Raw genomic sequence first — 18386 nt, forward strand, 5'->3', positions numbered from 1 at the left:
ACATTTATATTATATACAGGTGCATCTCAATAAATTTGAATGTCGTGGAAAAGTTTTGTCGTGAACTTTTCCACGACATTCTAATTTATTGAGATGCACCTGTATATATGCAGATTTTATATACTAAGAATTCAGCTTTTGCATCACAGGAATAAATTACTTTTTAAAGTATATTCAAATATAAAACAGTCATATTAATAATATTTTTTCACAGTATTATTGTTTTTACTGTATTTTTAATCAAATATATTCAATTGCAATGCAATTCTATAATTTTATCATCATAATTATGTACAATGAACAATTGGTAATGTGTTGGCTCCTCAACTGAAGCAAAACCTGAAACAAAACCACCCACTACAATCAGATATATGCACAGTTGCTGGTAATATTTCATATATGATAATAATAATTCATATCAGGAAAACATTATATGCAGCCATTATTTTAGTTCAAAGAACTATTATACATAATTTGCTGTCTTGGTAACCCAGCACAGTGCACATCTGTCCGTGTGTCCTCAGATTGTGTCTTCAATAAAGCTCTCAGCAGGCAATCATGAGTTCAGACGCCATTGATTTGCTTTCCAACCTCTTTTCTCTTTTCCCCCCATTTGTTCCTTTCTACAAAAGAAAGTATGGCTCCTTTGATTCCACCAAAGAAAGTATAAACCCCCACTGAAATGCTTCATTAAAAATAAAATGTCTAATCTCAGTAAGCACCAATTTAATAAGTCAATATGAATGGATAAAGAAACAGCAATAACGGCAATTCAAAGATAACATAATCATCCTCATGATGTTCCATCACACACCCTGCGGTTTTCTGTCTTACTATTCATGTAGATCAGACATACTCAAATGAGGGCCACTTTTAGAAAATGCAGGGTGACCAGGGAATAAATAATAATGATTATTTTTCAAACGGCTTTAGTGTAAAATGTGCAGAAACCGACAATTACAGCAATGTCTAATCATATTTTTCATATTTATATCACAGCATTCAAGAAAAATCATAGTGTCAGAAGTCATGAGCAGATCTAGACACTTTTTTAGATCTTCAGTGCTGTTTTTAGGGCAAAATCTACGGTGGCCCATTAATTTCGCTGTGTTGTGCTAATTTTGTTGTGTTGCGGCTTGGTTCCATTGTGTTGTGCTCATTTTGTGTTGCGGCTTGTTTCCAGTGTGTTGTGCTAATTTCATTGTGTTGAGGCTTGTTTCCAGTGTGTTGTGCTAATTTTGTTGTGTTGCGACTTGGTTCCTTTGTGTTGTGCTAATTTTGTTGTGTTGTGGCTTGTTTCCGTTGTGTTGTGGAGATTTTGTTGTGTTGCGGCTTGTTTGAATTGTCTTGTGCAGATTTTGTTGCGTTGTGCACTACTGGACCACTGTAAAAATCTATGTAATTGATTTGAATAGTCCACTTGAATAGTCATTTGAATAGAGCTGAGAATAGTCTACTCTTATCAGCAGCTGAAAGCATAATAAAGCATTAAGGGGATTTGTTTATAGAATTTTATCAATCAATGATGACATTATTTTGATACTGTAATGCTTTACGTCAAGATTATAAAAAAAAGAGTAAATGAACAGCTAAAACTGACACTGAATGTAATTTAATTAGCAGATTTTACACCCAGTCTGCACTGCAAGCAAGCAACGAGGTGCAGCACGACACATCATGAAAAAAACAAAACGCTCACATTATAAGCACTTGTAGACAGCTTTGTTGATTATAATGGGAGCAATCTTAGTTGCGTATTGCGTCGTTCACTTAGGATGCAGACACAGAGGCGGAAACTGAATTCTCGAGACCAGACTTTAAATAACCCTGATGATCTTTGTATGCTATTTAAAAGCACTTTTTCTGTTTCACAGCAGCTCTATGGTTTTGCGAGGGCATCTAGATGCAGGAGTGTTTATTTCACTTGTCACTTAAAAGGTCATTAGCTTCACTCTCACAGAAAGCACACTGACCTTCAGGTGGTGCGCACACCACTCCGGCCTCGTTTCCATGGTTACAGTCACTCGTAACAAACTTCCTGCTCCTGCACTCCAGCAGGGATTTCTCATCACCACGGCAGCCAAGGCGGGCGTAGTGAAAAAGCCCGGAGCCGGGGCCAAAATATGAGTGCTGGAGAGCCATGCCAATCTCACTACAACAAACGGGAAAAAATATTAAATTACCTCCTCCACTTTTCAGCGACGTGAGGCTTTCCACCCACATTTAGATGATTTAACAAAGGCTAAATCAAAAATAGATATAGTAAAAAATTAAGACACTGTGAATTTTAAGTAACCCTGCTTTGACCACACTGAGAGGAACAGATCCATAAATATGTAGAAAATCAGATCTGATACTCACAGATTGTCAGGTAAAGTAAGGTTGAATTTTATCAAATTAATTACATTACTAATTATTCAAATGAATTGCAAATAAAAACATAATTCAAACATCACCTTGTGTTTCAGTCGAAGCATCATTATTCACATTCTCTTTAATTAATCGTACTAAAGTAATATGTTAAAATGACAGCCCTAATTAGAAATAACCATACCTCAGTCCAAGCTGTCGGCAAACCACACTGGGCCCCTGAGCTCTGTCTGAAAAAGCACCATGGGTTGGACTCACGGTCAGGATTTCGACAAAAATTATGCTCTCCAAGACCCCTGCCTGGATACTGCTGCACGTAATCTGGGAATTCAGTCCACTTTAGACAGGGTGAACCTGAGTCTGTCTGAGAAACGGTGCCATTGTAATAACCCAGCTCAGTGAAGCCCTCGGAGCAGGATAGAGGAACTGAGGGGGGAAAAAAGAGAAAAAGGATTTTATACTGTGCATAAATCCGATTCAGTTTTTAAATCCCATCTTTAAGGCTGTCTGTTGAGTTCACACTGGCATTTTGCAAGTGATGACGTCTGATTCATTTATTCAGACAGTAGTCAATATCTACATAATATGAGAGTGCATAATGCCAAGAGAATTTCTCATTCAACAACCAAAAAGTAGCAGTCAGTGTGGGGAAAAAAAATGACAGAAAAGGGAAAATTTAGTCTCTGTTTATGTCCATCATGACATCTTGCTGTGATGCTGAACTAGAGAAGAGTACACATGAGCACATGAGGTGCAAAAGAGAACATGAGTGACAATTTGATGCATTTACAACTAAATGTATTCAAAACCACTGATTCCACTCATTCACTACTCAAAATAAAGTGAATGTTACATATTCAAGGAATATTTATAGGGATAAAATATGATAATATTATTAATATTAAACATTAATTATTTTGTGTCTATTTTAGGATGGAGTGAGGAAAATTAGCATCTCTGTAAATCTCAAACAATAGTGAACTTGACATTCTGACTTGAAAAACAGAGACATAAAAAATGTATTTTAATCAGATTTTAAACCCTATAACTTAATTGTATTTCATGTGTTTTCCTGGTCAGACAAAAAAAAAAAGAAAGTTTCCTGTCTGCCTGAACAAAGCCAAAGTAACAAAACATACAGTACTGCCAGAAAAAAAACAGATGCCAATCTGAAAAGCTCTCTGTCTGTGATTTATTTTGCGAGTTTTGTGACATTTGAAGAAGTTAACTGTTAGTCTCCATGCAAAAAGAAAAAAAAAAGTTTAGGTTTAGTTCCAAGAGCGCTCACTATCTACCAAAATCCTTCCTAAAATCCCCTTTTGTCGTTAAAGTCCAAAATAATAATCCCTGTTGTATAAATTGCCAATCTGTACAACTGCAGATGCGGCCTTTCAATATGGCTTTTCTGCCAGCATCTTGTATCTAACTGCGGCCCTTTTGTTTATCTCTCCGGAACAACTTTACTTTGCTAAGGGGGGCTTGAGCGTTTGAGTTTAGTACTGTGCTGATGCATCTCTCGCCGGAAGACTGAACACATGGTGGGGAAGAGAGCAGAACTATGGGAAGCACTCATTGAGAGTTTAGATGGTGAGGTCCATATGGACTGTGAAATGCTGCAGACATTGCACAAAAAAGCCTCTGAGAGATGTCAGCAGATTTTCCATGTTTGTCTGCAATTTTTGAGGAACTTTGTTGTGAGTTGGACCCAAAGACAGTCAGGGAAGGATGGAGAGACTGTGATCTTTTGCTTCTCATAATCCCCACAATTCTTTAAGTCCCAGAATCCAGCACTACATGACTCAGCAGAATGTCATTCCCAGCCTGTCACCAGAAAGCCCTGTGGATATGAAGGGTCCTCCACCTTCCATTTGCCTTTGAAAACACATCACTGACAGTAAAAAGAACAGGCTGTTAATCACAGTCATGACTGGCACATCTGCAGTTTTTCATTGTCTGCATATTCATACGACTGCACTTTCTGAGCCAGGCTGTCTGCATTCAAGTGATATCAGAAAAACATATATTACCAAGGAACAGTGTGTGCGTGTGTGAGTGTGTGTGTGTGTGTAAGAGCAGCAGTAGATTAATGTCTCCATCTGCAAGCTCAGACAGACCCACTGCAATCAGGGCAGAGCTGAATTAGACATATTAAAACAGGATGACGGAGAGCGCTCTCAGAAAGAGTTGTGCCAACCTCAGGGAAATCGTTCTCTGCGTTTCTGCTTAATTGGATGCATAAAGATGTGTGGGCAGGAAATGCCATAATGCTGTCGATAAAGTGTTTGGAACAAACTGAAAAATATTTCACCCGTAGAGAGTGACACAGAATAAAAAGCATTTGATCGCTTTTTTACATTAATTTTCATTTTAATTAGTATTTTGTCTCATTTTACAGTAAAGTGTCTAAACGTCCTTTTAAACAAGATTAATTTACTTGAAGCAAAATTGTGTCAGATAATTAGGTTGGTTTTCAGAGAATATTTCTTTAATTAAGGTTATTTTTCTAAACCCATTGGCAATCTTGTTTTAAGCATGACTCTAATAAAGAATTTATTCTAAAAAAAAACATTGGGGTTGGTAAGATTTGTAATGTTTTTGAAAGAATTCTCTTATGCTCACCAATGCTGCGATCATTTGATCAAGAATACAGTAATAACGTGAAACCATATTACAATTTACAATACCGGCTGTCTATTTTAATATTTTAAAATATAAATAAAGTGTTTGGAACAAACTGAAAAATATTTCACCCGTAGAGAGTGACACAGAATAAAAAGCATTTGATCGCTTTTTTACATTAATTTTCATTTTAATTAGTATTTTGTCTCATTTTACAGTAAAGTGTCTAAACGTCCTTTTAAACAAGATTAATTTACTTGAAGCAAAATTGTGTCAGATAATTAGGTTGGTTTTCAGAGAATATTTCTTTAATTAAGGTTATTTTTCCTTGTTAAAAATCTTGTTTTAAGCATGACTCTAATAAAGAATTTATTCTAAAAAAAAACATTGGGGTTGGTAAGATTTGTAATGTTTTTGAAAGAATTATCTTATGCTCACCAATGCTGCGATCATTTGATCAAGAATACAGTAATAACGTGAAACCATATTACAATTTACAATACCGGCTGTCTATTTTAATATTTTAAAATATAATTTCTTCCTGTGATGGCAAAGTTCCATTTTTAGCATCCATTACTCCAGTCTTCATTGTCACATGCATCCTCATGCATTTCACATGTCACATGCATTGCATCTCAATGGGACTCTCCTTGTAAAATAAAGGATAAATAAAATAAAAAACATGACTCTTCAGAAATCATTGTAATATGCTGAACTGGTGCTCAAGACACATTTCTAATTATTATCAATGCTGAAAACAGCTGTTTAATACTTTTGTGGAAATTGTAATACATTTCTTCCAAGATTCTTTGATCTAGTTTATCTACTTTATCTAGTAAATAGAAATTAGACCATAAATGTAATCTATGAAAGTTTTTATTTATTATAAACATGACAATCGTCTTCATCTATATTGCAGCTTTTGTTGGTTATGGTGCAGTTTTGATGTCATGACATTAAGAAACACTCAATGATCATTGACATTTGATGTTATTGACATCCAGCCTGCACAATATGTGCCATATTTGATACGTTTTTAGAATATATGGTGCATTTATCATGCTTTTTGTTCTTTTTAGAATTTTACAACCCCTGGTCATGATAAACTGACATTACATAGAAATCTCTATTATGATTCTTTAAAAAACAATTCATTACCCGGAAAGAAACAACATTACGGGTTTGGAACGATATAAGTATGAGTAAATAATGATAGCATTAACTATCCCTTTAGGACTGAAATATTCGTCTGACATTTAAATCCTTTCATAAAAGAGAACAGAGGAGATAGATATCTTCTGCATGATGGAATAGTACATTTGGTGATAAAAAGAAGCAGAGAGAATTTCAACAGGAATGACAGGGAAGGTCAGGTAATAAAAGAGTGTAAAACAGAGGAGTCGGAGCATCAGGACCAGCACCATTTGCTTACTCAGCAAAGGCTCAGTCACTTCGATCCCATTCCATTACGATGCAAGAAAAAATGGCTGATCCCCAGGTGTTAATGACTCCTACAACATGGAAAAGGTTGGGGGAAGGGAAACAATGGGGAATCAGAGAGAGAGATGCATGTAGGATGCATGCTCTACCATGGATCTGATAATGCAACACATCCAGCTCATTCACAAATAGCCATTCCTTGAAAGATCAACACTTGTGAGATCATCTTATACTGACATTCTTCTCCTTTCCAAACCAAAAACACACTGATCTAACATAAGGTGGGGGATGAAACATCAAAGCTGTCTGAGAAAGCAAAGACTGGCACAGATGCACGGAAGAGGAAGACGGGCTGATAGAGTCTTTTCTGTCATGTTTTGATGCTCGTTTCTAAAAAGAATTATTTAAAGTATGACCTTATGAGTCAACTATCAAAAATAAAGGACACAAGTGATTCAATCAAATCTTGGGCAACACAAAGAGAGCCATCCAACATGTCTTCCATCCATAGAGAAATTCAATTTCGTTCCAAAACAAAAAACAATTTTAAAAGCAAATATCAAGCCTACAGGCAATCAAATCTAAACGATCAGCTTAGATATAATAGAACTTCTATACAATATGTAGTTAAGAGTGGGTGCTAAAAAAAATCATTAAAAATAATAAGAAGAAAAATAAATAACGCAGTGCATTGTATTAGAGCTGTCTGGCTGGGATTCATTCACCTTCAGCCACTGACACCCTCTGTATTTTTGTCAATAAATGTTCTCTAAAAAGAGAATGTCTCTCTTCCTAATAACACCTGAACTGACTAAAAAGGTGCAACTCATGTTCATAGCTTTGGCAGCTGAGGCAATCTCTTCAATAAAAAAAATATAATTTTTCGGAAAAAATACATCAAAAGTCAAAATGTCTCCTCAAGCAATTTAACAGATCTGTTTGGGGTGATCCAATCACAGTTTGCCAGATGATACAAATTGCTATTTATACATCATTGTTTACATGCACCATCTCTGAAAAAAATACTGTAGGTGTAGAAACAATTTTCACCCAGAAATTGCTAGGAAATTTCACAATTCAATACAAAGAAATGGCAAACACTGTGAATTTTATTGTAAAAAGTACTCCAATAATCTTTGGTTTATTTACATTTTTATAGTGTGTTTTGAATGTAGGGTGTCTGATTTCATGACTTCCTTCATTAGAGTTTCATACTGGTAAAGCACAGCAACATTTGCACACTATATATTCTCAAACACACTTGAATTTGATTCTTATCACAAATGACGTTCTGAGCAAAATGCGGAGTTATTTTTGTACTATGCTTGTACTAAATTAACTTAAGATGCTTTATGATCTACATTTATTCATTTAGCATATGCATTTATGCAAAGCAAATTATCTGTCACTGCATACACCAGACGATTTATTCATATGTGTTTCCATTTTTTAACAATTATTCTCTTTTAAGTCAGAAACAAAATGTAAAACTTATTTTAGCACAGTCGTTGACAGATAAGAAGCCAGTTCTTTAATGTTATCCGAGACTCAACACTTTTTGTCAATAAATGTTCTCTAAAAAGAGAATGTCTCTCTTCCTAATAACACCTGAACCGACTAAAAAGGTGCAACTCATGTTCATAGCTTTGGCAGCTGAGGCAATCTCAAAAAATTGAATTTTTCGGAAAAAATACATCAAATGTCAAAATGTCTCCTCAAGCAATTTAACAGATCTGTTTGGGGTGATCCAATCACAGTATGCCAGATGATACAAATTGCTATTTATACATCATTGTTTACATGCACCATCTCTGAAAAAAATACTGTAGGTGTAGAAACAATTTTCACCCAGAAATTGCTAGGAAATTTCACAATTCAATACAAAGAAATGGCAAACACTGTGAATTTTATTGTAAAAAGTACTCCAATAATATTTGGTTTATTTACATTTTTATAGTGTGTTTTGAATGTAGGGTGTCTGATTTCATGACTTCCTTCATTAGAGTTTCATACTGGTAAAGCACAGCAACATTTGCACACTATATATTCTCAAACACACTTGAATTTGATTCTTATCACAAATGACGTTCTGAGCAAAATGCGGAGTTATTTTTGTACTATGCTTGTACTAAATTAACTTAAGATGCTTTATGATCTACATTTATTCATTTAGCATATGCATTTATGCAAAGCAAATGATCTGTCACTGCATACACCAGACGATTTATTCATATGTGTTTCCATTTTTTAACAATTATTCTCTTTTAAGTCAGAAACAAAATGTAAAACTTATTTTAGCACAGTCGTTGACAGATAAGAAGCCAGTTCTTTAATGTTATCCGAGACTCAACAGGATTGATTAGCATTTACACTACAAATGCAGTGGAGTCCCATGCATTTTTGACCACCTTTGAATGTGGTTTGAGTGATCACAAAATGTTTTGGATCCTGTATAGGATCATCAGACATGAATGTTAATACCAGGTGAAAATGGGATCTAAAACAGAGAGGACTCGTATATTGACTCACCTGTATTCTGCACTGCATTCAGGTAGTTGTCATCACCATTCACCTGCAGGGAGGGAAAAAGGGAAACGAGTTCAAATGCAGAAAGCTGACAGAATTATGAACTGATTTGTTCAGAACACTAAAGTGTCTGTTTTTCTGGAAAAGTGAAGTTTTATCTTTTTAGACGTGACACATTTGAACAGCGGTACGTTCTGTTTCTGCCTACCCTACTGCTTGCCTCAAAGTAAGCTGTGAGAGTCACTTCTGACAGGGAAGCAAGATAATATCTGTTAATATTTTAACTGACATTTTATTTCTGTGTTTTTTGTTCTGCACTGCTACTGAAGTGCAATTAGCAGATGAGTTAGTATTTTAATCTTTAAAAGTAACTGCTGTCTTACAATGAAAGACAGGACTGGGATGTGAATAAGATATGGATATGGAAGATATGGATATGGGGTTTAAATTCAATCTGTATATGAAGTGGCTTTAATGGGTGATTTGTTTTTAATTAGAGGAACCATGCAATCATGAAATTAATTTTTTGAAGTTTCTTTAGGAGACCTAATGAATTGCTCAAATAAAATACATTATCTTCACAATACTAATTTGATATCACACATTTAGCACTTATTAATATGTGGAGAATACACAATTGCTCACCCTTACTTACCACTAACAGTTCCACAAACACTTTCAGTGCAAACAATGCTAAAACAATATACTTTAATTGCAGAGGTTCTCAAATATGAATATTTAGCTGAAAAATCAAGCTACTAATACATTAATTAAATCTGGCACTGGTTTTCAAACCATTCAGCTAAAATTTGGGTAGCTGTCAAGGTTGAGTACACCCTATAAATCTGAGGATTGCTGATAGAGCGTCATTGTGGCAGCAGTAAGTAACTAAAGCTGCTTCTGTGACTTGAAACGCAATGAGCGATTTCAGCGAGGCAGGAAAATGGCTGTAAAGGGTTTTGCAGTCTGAGTTTTCCAGAACCAATTGGACTCTGTTCTCCCAACTGATTTTTCGCTGAGCATCAGAAACCATAAAGCTTGTCATCCTAAATTTGACCTAGCACTCATCACTGACCCATAAGAATATTTGAACATATCTTTTATAGCGTTTACCAGTTCTCCAAAAAAAGGAATAGTTCACCTAAAAATACAAATTCTGTTATCATTTACTCACCCACCCTCATGTCTTTCAAAACTAGTATGATTTTCTACACACAATAAGTTATTTTTAGCAGAAAGCCCAAGCTGTTTCCCATACAATGACAGTGAGTTTTGATGGTTGTCAAGCAATGCTTTCAATACAAGATTTTCAGTGGCTTAAATTCCAGTCCATTTCTCACACAGAGCTATGGCTTCAGAGGACTTATACAGGAAAATATACAGCATGAGTCGTATGGAGCACTTTTTGAGTTTGACAGCCCTTTCTTTGCATGGAAGAGAGCAGGTCATTCTGTTAAACTTCTTTTGTGTTCCACAACAACAACAAAAAAAAACATAATAATACAGGTTTGGAATAAAATGAATTTTTCATTTTTTAATAAACTATTCCTATAAAGAATGCGAGTTCAAACAGCTAAAACGTCACAATAATACACTAATAATCAACTTCAGGTTATCAATTAACATCTTGTGAAGCACACAGCTGCATGTTTGTAAGAAACAAATCCATCATTAAAGTATTTTAACTTTAAATAATCACTTCTGGCCAAAATAAGACTCCCTAATCCATAATAATGCCTCCTCCAGTGAAAAAGTTCATTCCCTGTTGTCCTCTCACATCAAATCCACCCACATATTTGTTCAGAACTGTTTTCGCTTGTAAACGGTGATATGTGCATATTTCTTCTGATTTAGACAAGACTGCAGAAAGCAATATTATGGATAGAGGACTGTTTTGTTTGGACTCCCGTTCTGATAGCACCCATTTACTGCAGAGGATCCATTGGTGAGCAGCTGATGTAATGGTAAATGCCCCAAGATCTGTTTCCATGAAGAAACAAAGTCATCTACATATTGAATGGCATGAGGGGGAGTACATTTAAGCAACTTCTCATTTTTAGATGAACTATTCCTTTAAAACCCCTTTGTTACTATCCTGCACTGCACAGTCATTTTTCAAACATGCCTGTAGATGAAAACATGCTATTGATTACTTCATTCATTTATGACCAATAAACTGATCTGGGGATCTAGCATCACCAGCAAGGCTAATTGCATTATAGATAACAAGCTCCAGTTATGCGCTCTGATATTTGTGCTCATATCAACACTCAGGACAGTTCCGGCCATAATTGCACCTGTCATTCTCATTCCACAGCAGCAACTGAGGCCAGACTGACGCTGCCCTTGATTATGTTCCTGTCCCTAAAATAGCTAAATATACATCAAAAAAAGAAAAACAAATCCTTGATTTAAACAGAAAACTCTTGGCTGTCCATTTCAAATGACACCTACATAAGAAACAGCTTGTGGTAATAGAGTATAGCACAGATGAGTGAACATATGACCAGGTGTGTCTTACTGACAGCTGCAAACACAAGAAGGCACACAACAACCTTGATGTCTAGCCTATAGCACACATCCGGCGTGCTGCTGTTTTGTATCGCAGGAGTCTAATTGCGAATTGCATGCAGATATATAAAATCAATCCGGTGTATGACACCATCTCAAGAGCATAGCCCTTCAAAAGATTTGTTGGTGCTGTAAAATTTTCATAATCAAGAGGAGCATAAAGTCTCTAATGGAGCACGGCAGGCATATTACTCATTAATTCCTTCCCATAGTGCTGTTGTTTCACCGCCCAAACAGATGTGAAGATACTCCAGCTCTGTAGTGGAAGTGAACTGAGATGAAGGTACAATTATCTAGCTGTTGAATAACGCTCATGCCTTTCTCTGTAAATTTCTTTATGATATGCTAAAAAAAAGCCATTTAGGAGCGGTTTAGTACCATAATAAAAATTAAAATCTTGTTCAAAGCATTTACGCTGAATCGTTCACAACTGGATGTTTCTTTGTCTTCTGTGCTGAACTGAGTTTGGAGACTCCTGAGTGTAGATATGCTCTATTACCCAAGAAATCAGCCATTCTTTTCAAACAATCCTAATACTGAATTCTTCTCCACATCCCCTGAAATACCATTATGCGTGTGGGTCAATAATTTTGTTCTAGCACGCTCATCAAACTCATTAGTCTTACAGCAGAATATGGGTCAATGTGTTGTATTTTTGAATCCTTGTGGTTTGCAAGCTCTGAGCTTTGTGCATTCACAATGGAAACAGAAAACAAAGAAAGGTTATTAAATAACTGAATTTAAACGTCTAATAATTCTCCATCTCCATGTTTAACGTGTATCTTTTAAGCGACATTTCCTCCCTACAGCATGTCAGATCCTCTATTAGAGGGAGGTGGCTTTGCTTGAATCCATTAAAGAGCATGTGAGTGTTTTATTGCACAATGACAGATAGAAGATGCTGAACTAGATTTGGCCAAAAGGCGCACTTTGAAATCATGCTGCATTAATGTTAGTGGCTTAAAGCAACACAAATAAGAACACGCTAAAAGCACACATGGTGATAGCAATTGTAATAAAGCCATTTAGGTGTATTTATTCCGCGCTATTATTGAACAGCCCTAAAGGCGCATCTTACCTCCAGCAAGACTGCAAACACACCGAGCAGGGCGAGCATCCTCCACACTCTTGGATCCATCCCTATCTCCGGCTATGGGTCAGAGTCATTGTCCGGTATTAAAAGCCACCTCCGGAGCAGGGTGTATTCGCGAATGAGCGCTGTTCAAACGGATTGAATGGCAGAATTGCGCGGATGCCGTTTAAGAGCGTTGGTTTCCAGGGTGAGTGATGCGATGCTCCGTGACCCGCCGTAGGTTGATATATGATGCCTAATCGGTGTTGTGGAGTAGTGTCACGGACGCACACACCCGACGCACACACCCCTCGTAGCGACCCACGCGCAGCGCTACGTCTCCAAGCGCTCACACACCCCGCGCGCGCCGCACTGATGAACCAGCAGCCAACAAACTGGGCGTCACTGCTGCCTTAGTGCAGTCCTAGCAATAATGATGACAATAATAATAATACATAAAAAAATCACATAAAACAATTTTTGAAACGTGTCTAAATAAACAGTTATAACTATTATTATTATTATTAAGTGGAATAATAGAGAAATATTATTTTTGCCCAACTAATTTTTTCGCGAATAGGCAAGCCTACAGACCGAAATAACTAAAGAGGTACATGGTAAAAAATTATTTCCGAAGAGTAGCTACGCTTTACAAGAAAATACTTATTTCAGTGTTTCTATTTCAATGTGTTATTTATTTGCTGTTTCTTTGTAATTATTCGTGAAATTTATTTGCTGAGTGAAAATATTTTCAACACCATTTTTTATCATTGTAGTTTACAAAGTGTAAAAGTGTAAAATGTCACAATGGTTATTACTTTCAAACACTTGAGCCGTACATTAGTGTTGTGAAGAACTAAAATAAGTAATTATTCTCTGATTGTTGTTCAGTGTTGAGTCAGAATCTTAGAACCGAATCATGAGTTGTGAGAGAATCATTCAGATCGATTTTGTGAGTCAAATCAACTGATTCATTGAAAAGTTCCAGTTCAAACCAATTGTTTCATCTCTCAACTAAATGTTCCATGGAGAGCAAGGCTGGATGCTAAGATCTGAGAGAATAACAACTCACAATATGGCATATACAGTGGTGTGAAAAGTGTTGGCCCCCTTCCTGATTTCTTAATTATTTGCATGTTTGTCACACTTTAATGTTTCAGATCATCAAACTAATTTAAATATTAGTAAAAGATAACACAAGTGAACACAATATGCAGTTTTAAATGTTGTTTTTATTATTAAGAGAAAACAAAATCCAAAACTACATGGCCTGTGTGAAAAAGTGTTTGCCCCTAAACCTAATAACTGGTTGGGCCACCCTTAGCAGCCACCACTGTATATCATTTGATGGAAAGAAAAAATCACTGGTGTGATTGCTCAGAACACCTGTTTTAGTGATACAGGGGCCTAACAGGTACTAGGGACATTTCATGTCAATAAACAAATAACACTTACAGCATCTTTAAATATCTAGCCTCTTCACAATGACTTTTAGATCTTCCAGGGTTTTATGCATTGAGTTTGTTTGACCCACTCTTTTGCTTTCACATTGGGGGTTTCAATCCTAAAGCTTGTCTAATAACTAAAAACCTTTATAATGAATAATCTGCTTTGTTAGGAGATTATTTTAAAAGCCTTTTTCCCTTTTGTTTTGTATTATTGTACGTTTAACCTCTAAATGTGCATAAACATAAGAAAGTTATTTTTCCTCAACAAATGTTTGTTTTACACGCAACAGTAGAGAGGTGAATACGAGGTCTGAATCATCACAAAAGAAAAAGACCCGGAGGGATTTTGAATAAAACCAGCAGAGGTAAACTGCAGAAAAGATCTAGAGGGGAGAAAAATAAGAAAATGAATTCTTTGTGTGGGTGTTAGACGGGAAGAACAAAATATTTTCCTCACAAATTATTATGATTAACACACTCAGTAGTTGAAAAAACACACCTAAAAGGATTTTTTGTAGTTTATGGATACTTCCAGAAAATGTAATATTTTAGAAAGTTACATCTGAGCAGTGTTTCACATGAAAACTATAAGAAAAACAATATTCTACCATATATATATATATATATATATATATCCATCCACTCTACAGCCACAGCTATTTATTCTAAAGCATTTATGGGATGGCATGAGTTCAATTACTTTCAATAAAAACAAATAGAGCAGAGCATAATAGATTTAGTTGCTTCATGTTTGCTCATAATAATAAAGCTACAGCTGGGAAGCCCACCATGAGTGACCTTCTGCTGGTGGCATGCAAAGTCACCCACAGAGTCTTCGCACCCACACAAGCATGCATACATTACCCTCTCAATCCTCCCTTTCTCCTACTACACACATGACCTGATCACTGGCACTGACGTGTTTTACATTCGTGTTATATCTCTGTGCCACAGAGACACCTGCTCCGTGATGATCTGTGGTTGTAATGGGGGAAACAAGAATTTTACTGGTGCACCGCTTTGATGGATGCGGTGTTGTCATGGCAACACAATGGTTAAACTGCCAGCAGTACCTCCAACTCTAACAGCACACTTAAGGATTTTTAAAAGACAATAGTCTTTGTGCTCTCTGTAAAATTGGGTCATGAAGGGTGGGGTAAAAAGAGAGAGCAAGAACCTGAAAGTGGTGTTGTTTAGAACTGATATTAAAACGGACGATTTTAAAAGAGATGCATGTTTTATACAGCCACGCAAAAATCCACACACACAGATTTAGGGGCTCTGTATGACTATCATAACTGTCTTTACCCAGAGGCATCAGCTCTCAGTTCCATTAACCCCCTCTAAAGCAGCCAATCCCCACCCAGTTTGTATGGAAACAGATAAGAAAGAAGAAAGGAATCAGACTCTCTTTTTTTTCTTCTCCACATACTATTAACAGTTATTACAGTAATAGTTTTCAAAAAAAAATTTGACCCTTATGTTGTGTATTATTTGTTCCATGGAAGACAAAAGATAATACGTTGAAGAATATTTTTCTAACAATGAAAGTGAATGATGACCAGTGGATCTCATGCACCAAAATGTGACAAGAATTAAAATAAAAGTGGGACTTTAGACCCAAGTGCTATATTCCAGGTGATGCACATATATGAACATATTTAATTAAGTCTTATTTGTCATTTTTGAGGCTTAACTTGACAATGACAGGTCACTATTCACTTTCATTGTGAAGGTCAAGAGCAGCATTAATATTTCCTTTTAAGTTCCACAGAAAAAAATTAAGTAATATTAGTTTGGAATAAGGATGAATGGTAAACTTTAACAGGTTCTATTTGTTAACATTAACTAACTATGAAAACACTCCTTAAGCATTTATTAATCTTAGTTTATATCTTAGTTAATAAACTATTAAAATAAAAAGTTGTATCTGTTAATGTTACTTAATGGACCTGAGCTAACATGAGCTGACAAAGTTGTAATTTTATTAACCAATGTTAACAAAGATTAAATACTGTATCTGCTCATTGGCAGTTAAAGTGTTACTGGTTAAATAAATCATGATAGCATTTTCATTTTTTGATGAACTATTCATTTCAGGCAATGAATACAAGTGACAAATCACACCAAAGTCGGGAAGTCGTGGCCTAATGGTTAGAGAGTCGGACTCGTAACCCAATGGTTGCAGGTTCGAGTCTCATACCAGCAGGGATTGTAGGTGATTTAGAGATTTTACAGCGCTCTCTCCACCTTCAATACCACGACTGAGGTGCCCTTGAGCAAGGCACCGAACCCCCAACTGCTCCCCGGGTGCCGCAGCATAAACTGCTCCGGGTGTGTGTTCACGGTGTGTGTGTGTTCACTGCTGTGTGTGTGCACTTTGGATGGGTAAATGCAGAGCACTAATTCTGAGTATTGGTCACCATACTTGGCCACATGTCACGTCACAAAGAGCAAAGCATGAAGGTGAGATATTAGTGTTAGATATTTAAATCAACTATCTGGCTTATTTAGACAGGTCTGAACTAATACGCCAGTCATATTGCATCATGTTTTGGAGCTTTTTTTATACATAATTAAACTGTTATGTTTATTGTCAAATTTAGCATTCAGCATACACATAAAAAAGAAGACAAACCTTGTGTGCTCTACATTTATAAATTTCATTTCAAATTTCCAACATGACACAGACTTCCTTATTCATTTAAATATTTAGAGTTGAATACTTAAACACTCAGACTTCCTGGCTTGCTCTATCCGTATCCCTCCCCAGAGTTTGGCAGTGGGACAACAACAGAACGTTTAGCATTGGCTGCCGCAGGCACTCTGGATGCTGTTGTAAAATAGCGTTTGAAGTGGTGCATGCTGTCGAAGATGCGAGCAGCCTTATTGAGGCTTCTGTTAATGGAGGATCTCAACAACATTTGCTAATGTACCAAACATCAATCTTGTTTCACATTAAAGAAGTTTAGAATGAGAATGAAACTGATTTGCTCCATTAAGGCTTTGAAATTACCAGTTAAATATGCTTGAGATATATAGAAAATACAGACAGACATGCTTGAGATATATAGAAAAGACAGACAGTCAGTCAGACAGACAGACAGACAGACAGACAGACAGACAGACAGACAGACAGATAGATAGATAGACAGAGCAAATATATTACAAATGCACATTCAACTGCATTCATTTTTGCAGCTTATTCAAAATCTCTTTGCATTTATACACAAGAGCACCACAGAGAGCCTTTGTCTGCTGATCAAAGAAAAAGAATAAACCCCTCCTTTAAAATAAGCCAAAACATCAGTTTCAAAAATGCATACCAAGTCTTTAATTTGATGCATGTAAAACATGCAAGATTTATGGCTTTGGCATATAAAAAGACCATAAGTAATGAGTCCTGGCAGACCTTTGATTTATATGTCAATCTGACCTGACACTGATGCAGATGTTACTGAAGAAGGATATATTTGTGCTTTTCCAGCACATATTCCATCCGTCTCTCCATCTCTGGTCCCTTTACGCCTCCTGTGCTGACACTTCATTTGTGACCTATAGATAATGGGCAGATATATGAATTCTGTGTGTCAAGAGACAGCAACAAAAATGGTGAGACACCACCTCTCTTACCATGGATGCATCTCTAAACAATTACTCTCATTAATAGCTCCCTGGTCTCCTCTTTCTGTCTACCACTTGCAAGATTATCAAGATAATGGGTTTGCTTTTAATAATAAGCACTTAAGACTAATTGTCCAACTAGCTGAAAAAGCAAATTAAACATTACAGCTTTGGGATGGGCAGCATCTAATGAGATCATTAGAGATAGTGAACCAAAGCCATTTAAGAAGAAATACCGCCATCTAGTGCAGAAAATGAGTAGTGAATTACAAAAATAACACATACTGTGTCCAAGAATGGAGATTTGATCGTTTCTTTATCTATCAAGAAAAGTGTTGATCAATATACTGTAGTGCAAAGAGGTCACCTATTATTTGAACATGAAAACTTATTTACATGGCAAGGAAACAGATACTTAATCCACAGTATGTTTGACTTGATCTTACTTGATCGCTTCAATATAGCAAGTCCAAAGCAAGTACATTCCTTTGCTTGTTTTTTCTCAATAATACTACGTGACAAACAGGCCCCTGGAAGCTTTGTTCACGTCCTACCATTTTAAGCTCCGGAGTCCGGATATTCCGCCTTTTCACGCTGACGTAACATGACTGACAGAGGCCTCACCGAATAAGCGCATCCAGGGGGCATGATTGGCAGCGGCATTGACCAATGAGCGTTCGAGCTCCGGCAGCTATGGCGTCTGTGCCCCGTCTGCT

At 36.4% G+C, this 18386-nt stretch overlaps 1 pseudogene; it reads right to left on the minus strand.

Annotated features, from left to right (window-relative positions):
- The window catches only part of LOC107601427 (neurotrypsin-like), a 46358-nt pseudogene extending 28071 nt beyond the window's left edge, over nucleotides 1-18287 (minus strand).
- Between the last annotated feature and the right edge of the window lie 99 nt (nucleotides 18288-18386).

Source organism: Sinocyclocheilus grahami, unplaced genomic scaffold (genome assembly GCF_001515645.1).
Source record: "Sinocyclocheilus grahami isolate Dianchi unplaced genomic scaffold, SAMN03320097.WGS_v1.1 scaffold305.1, whole genome shotgun sequence".
In the NCBI taxonomy this organism is placed as follows: Eukaryota; Metazoa; Chordata; class Actinopteri; order Cypriniformes; family Cyprinidae; genus Sinocyclocheilus; species Sinocyclocheilus grahami.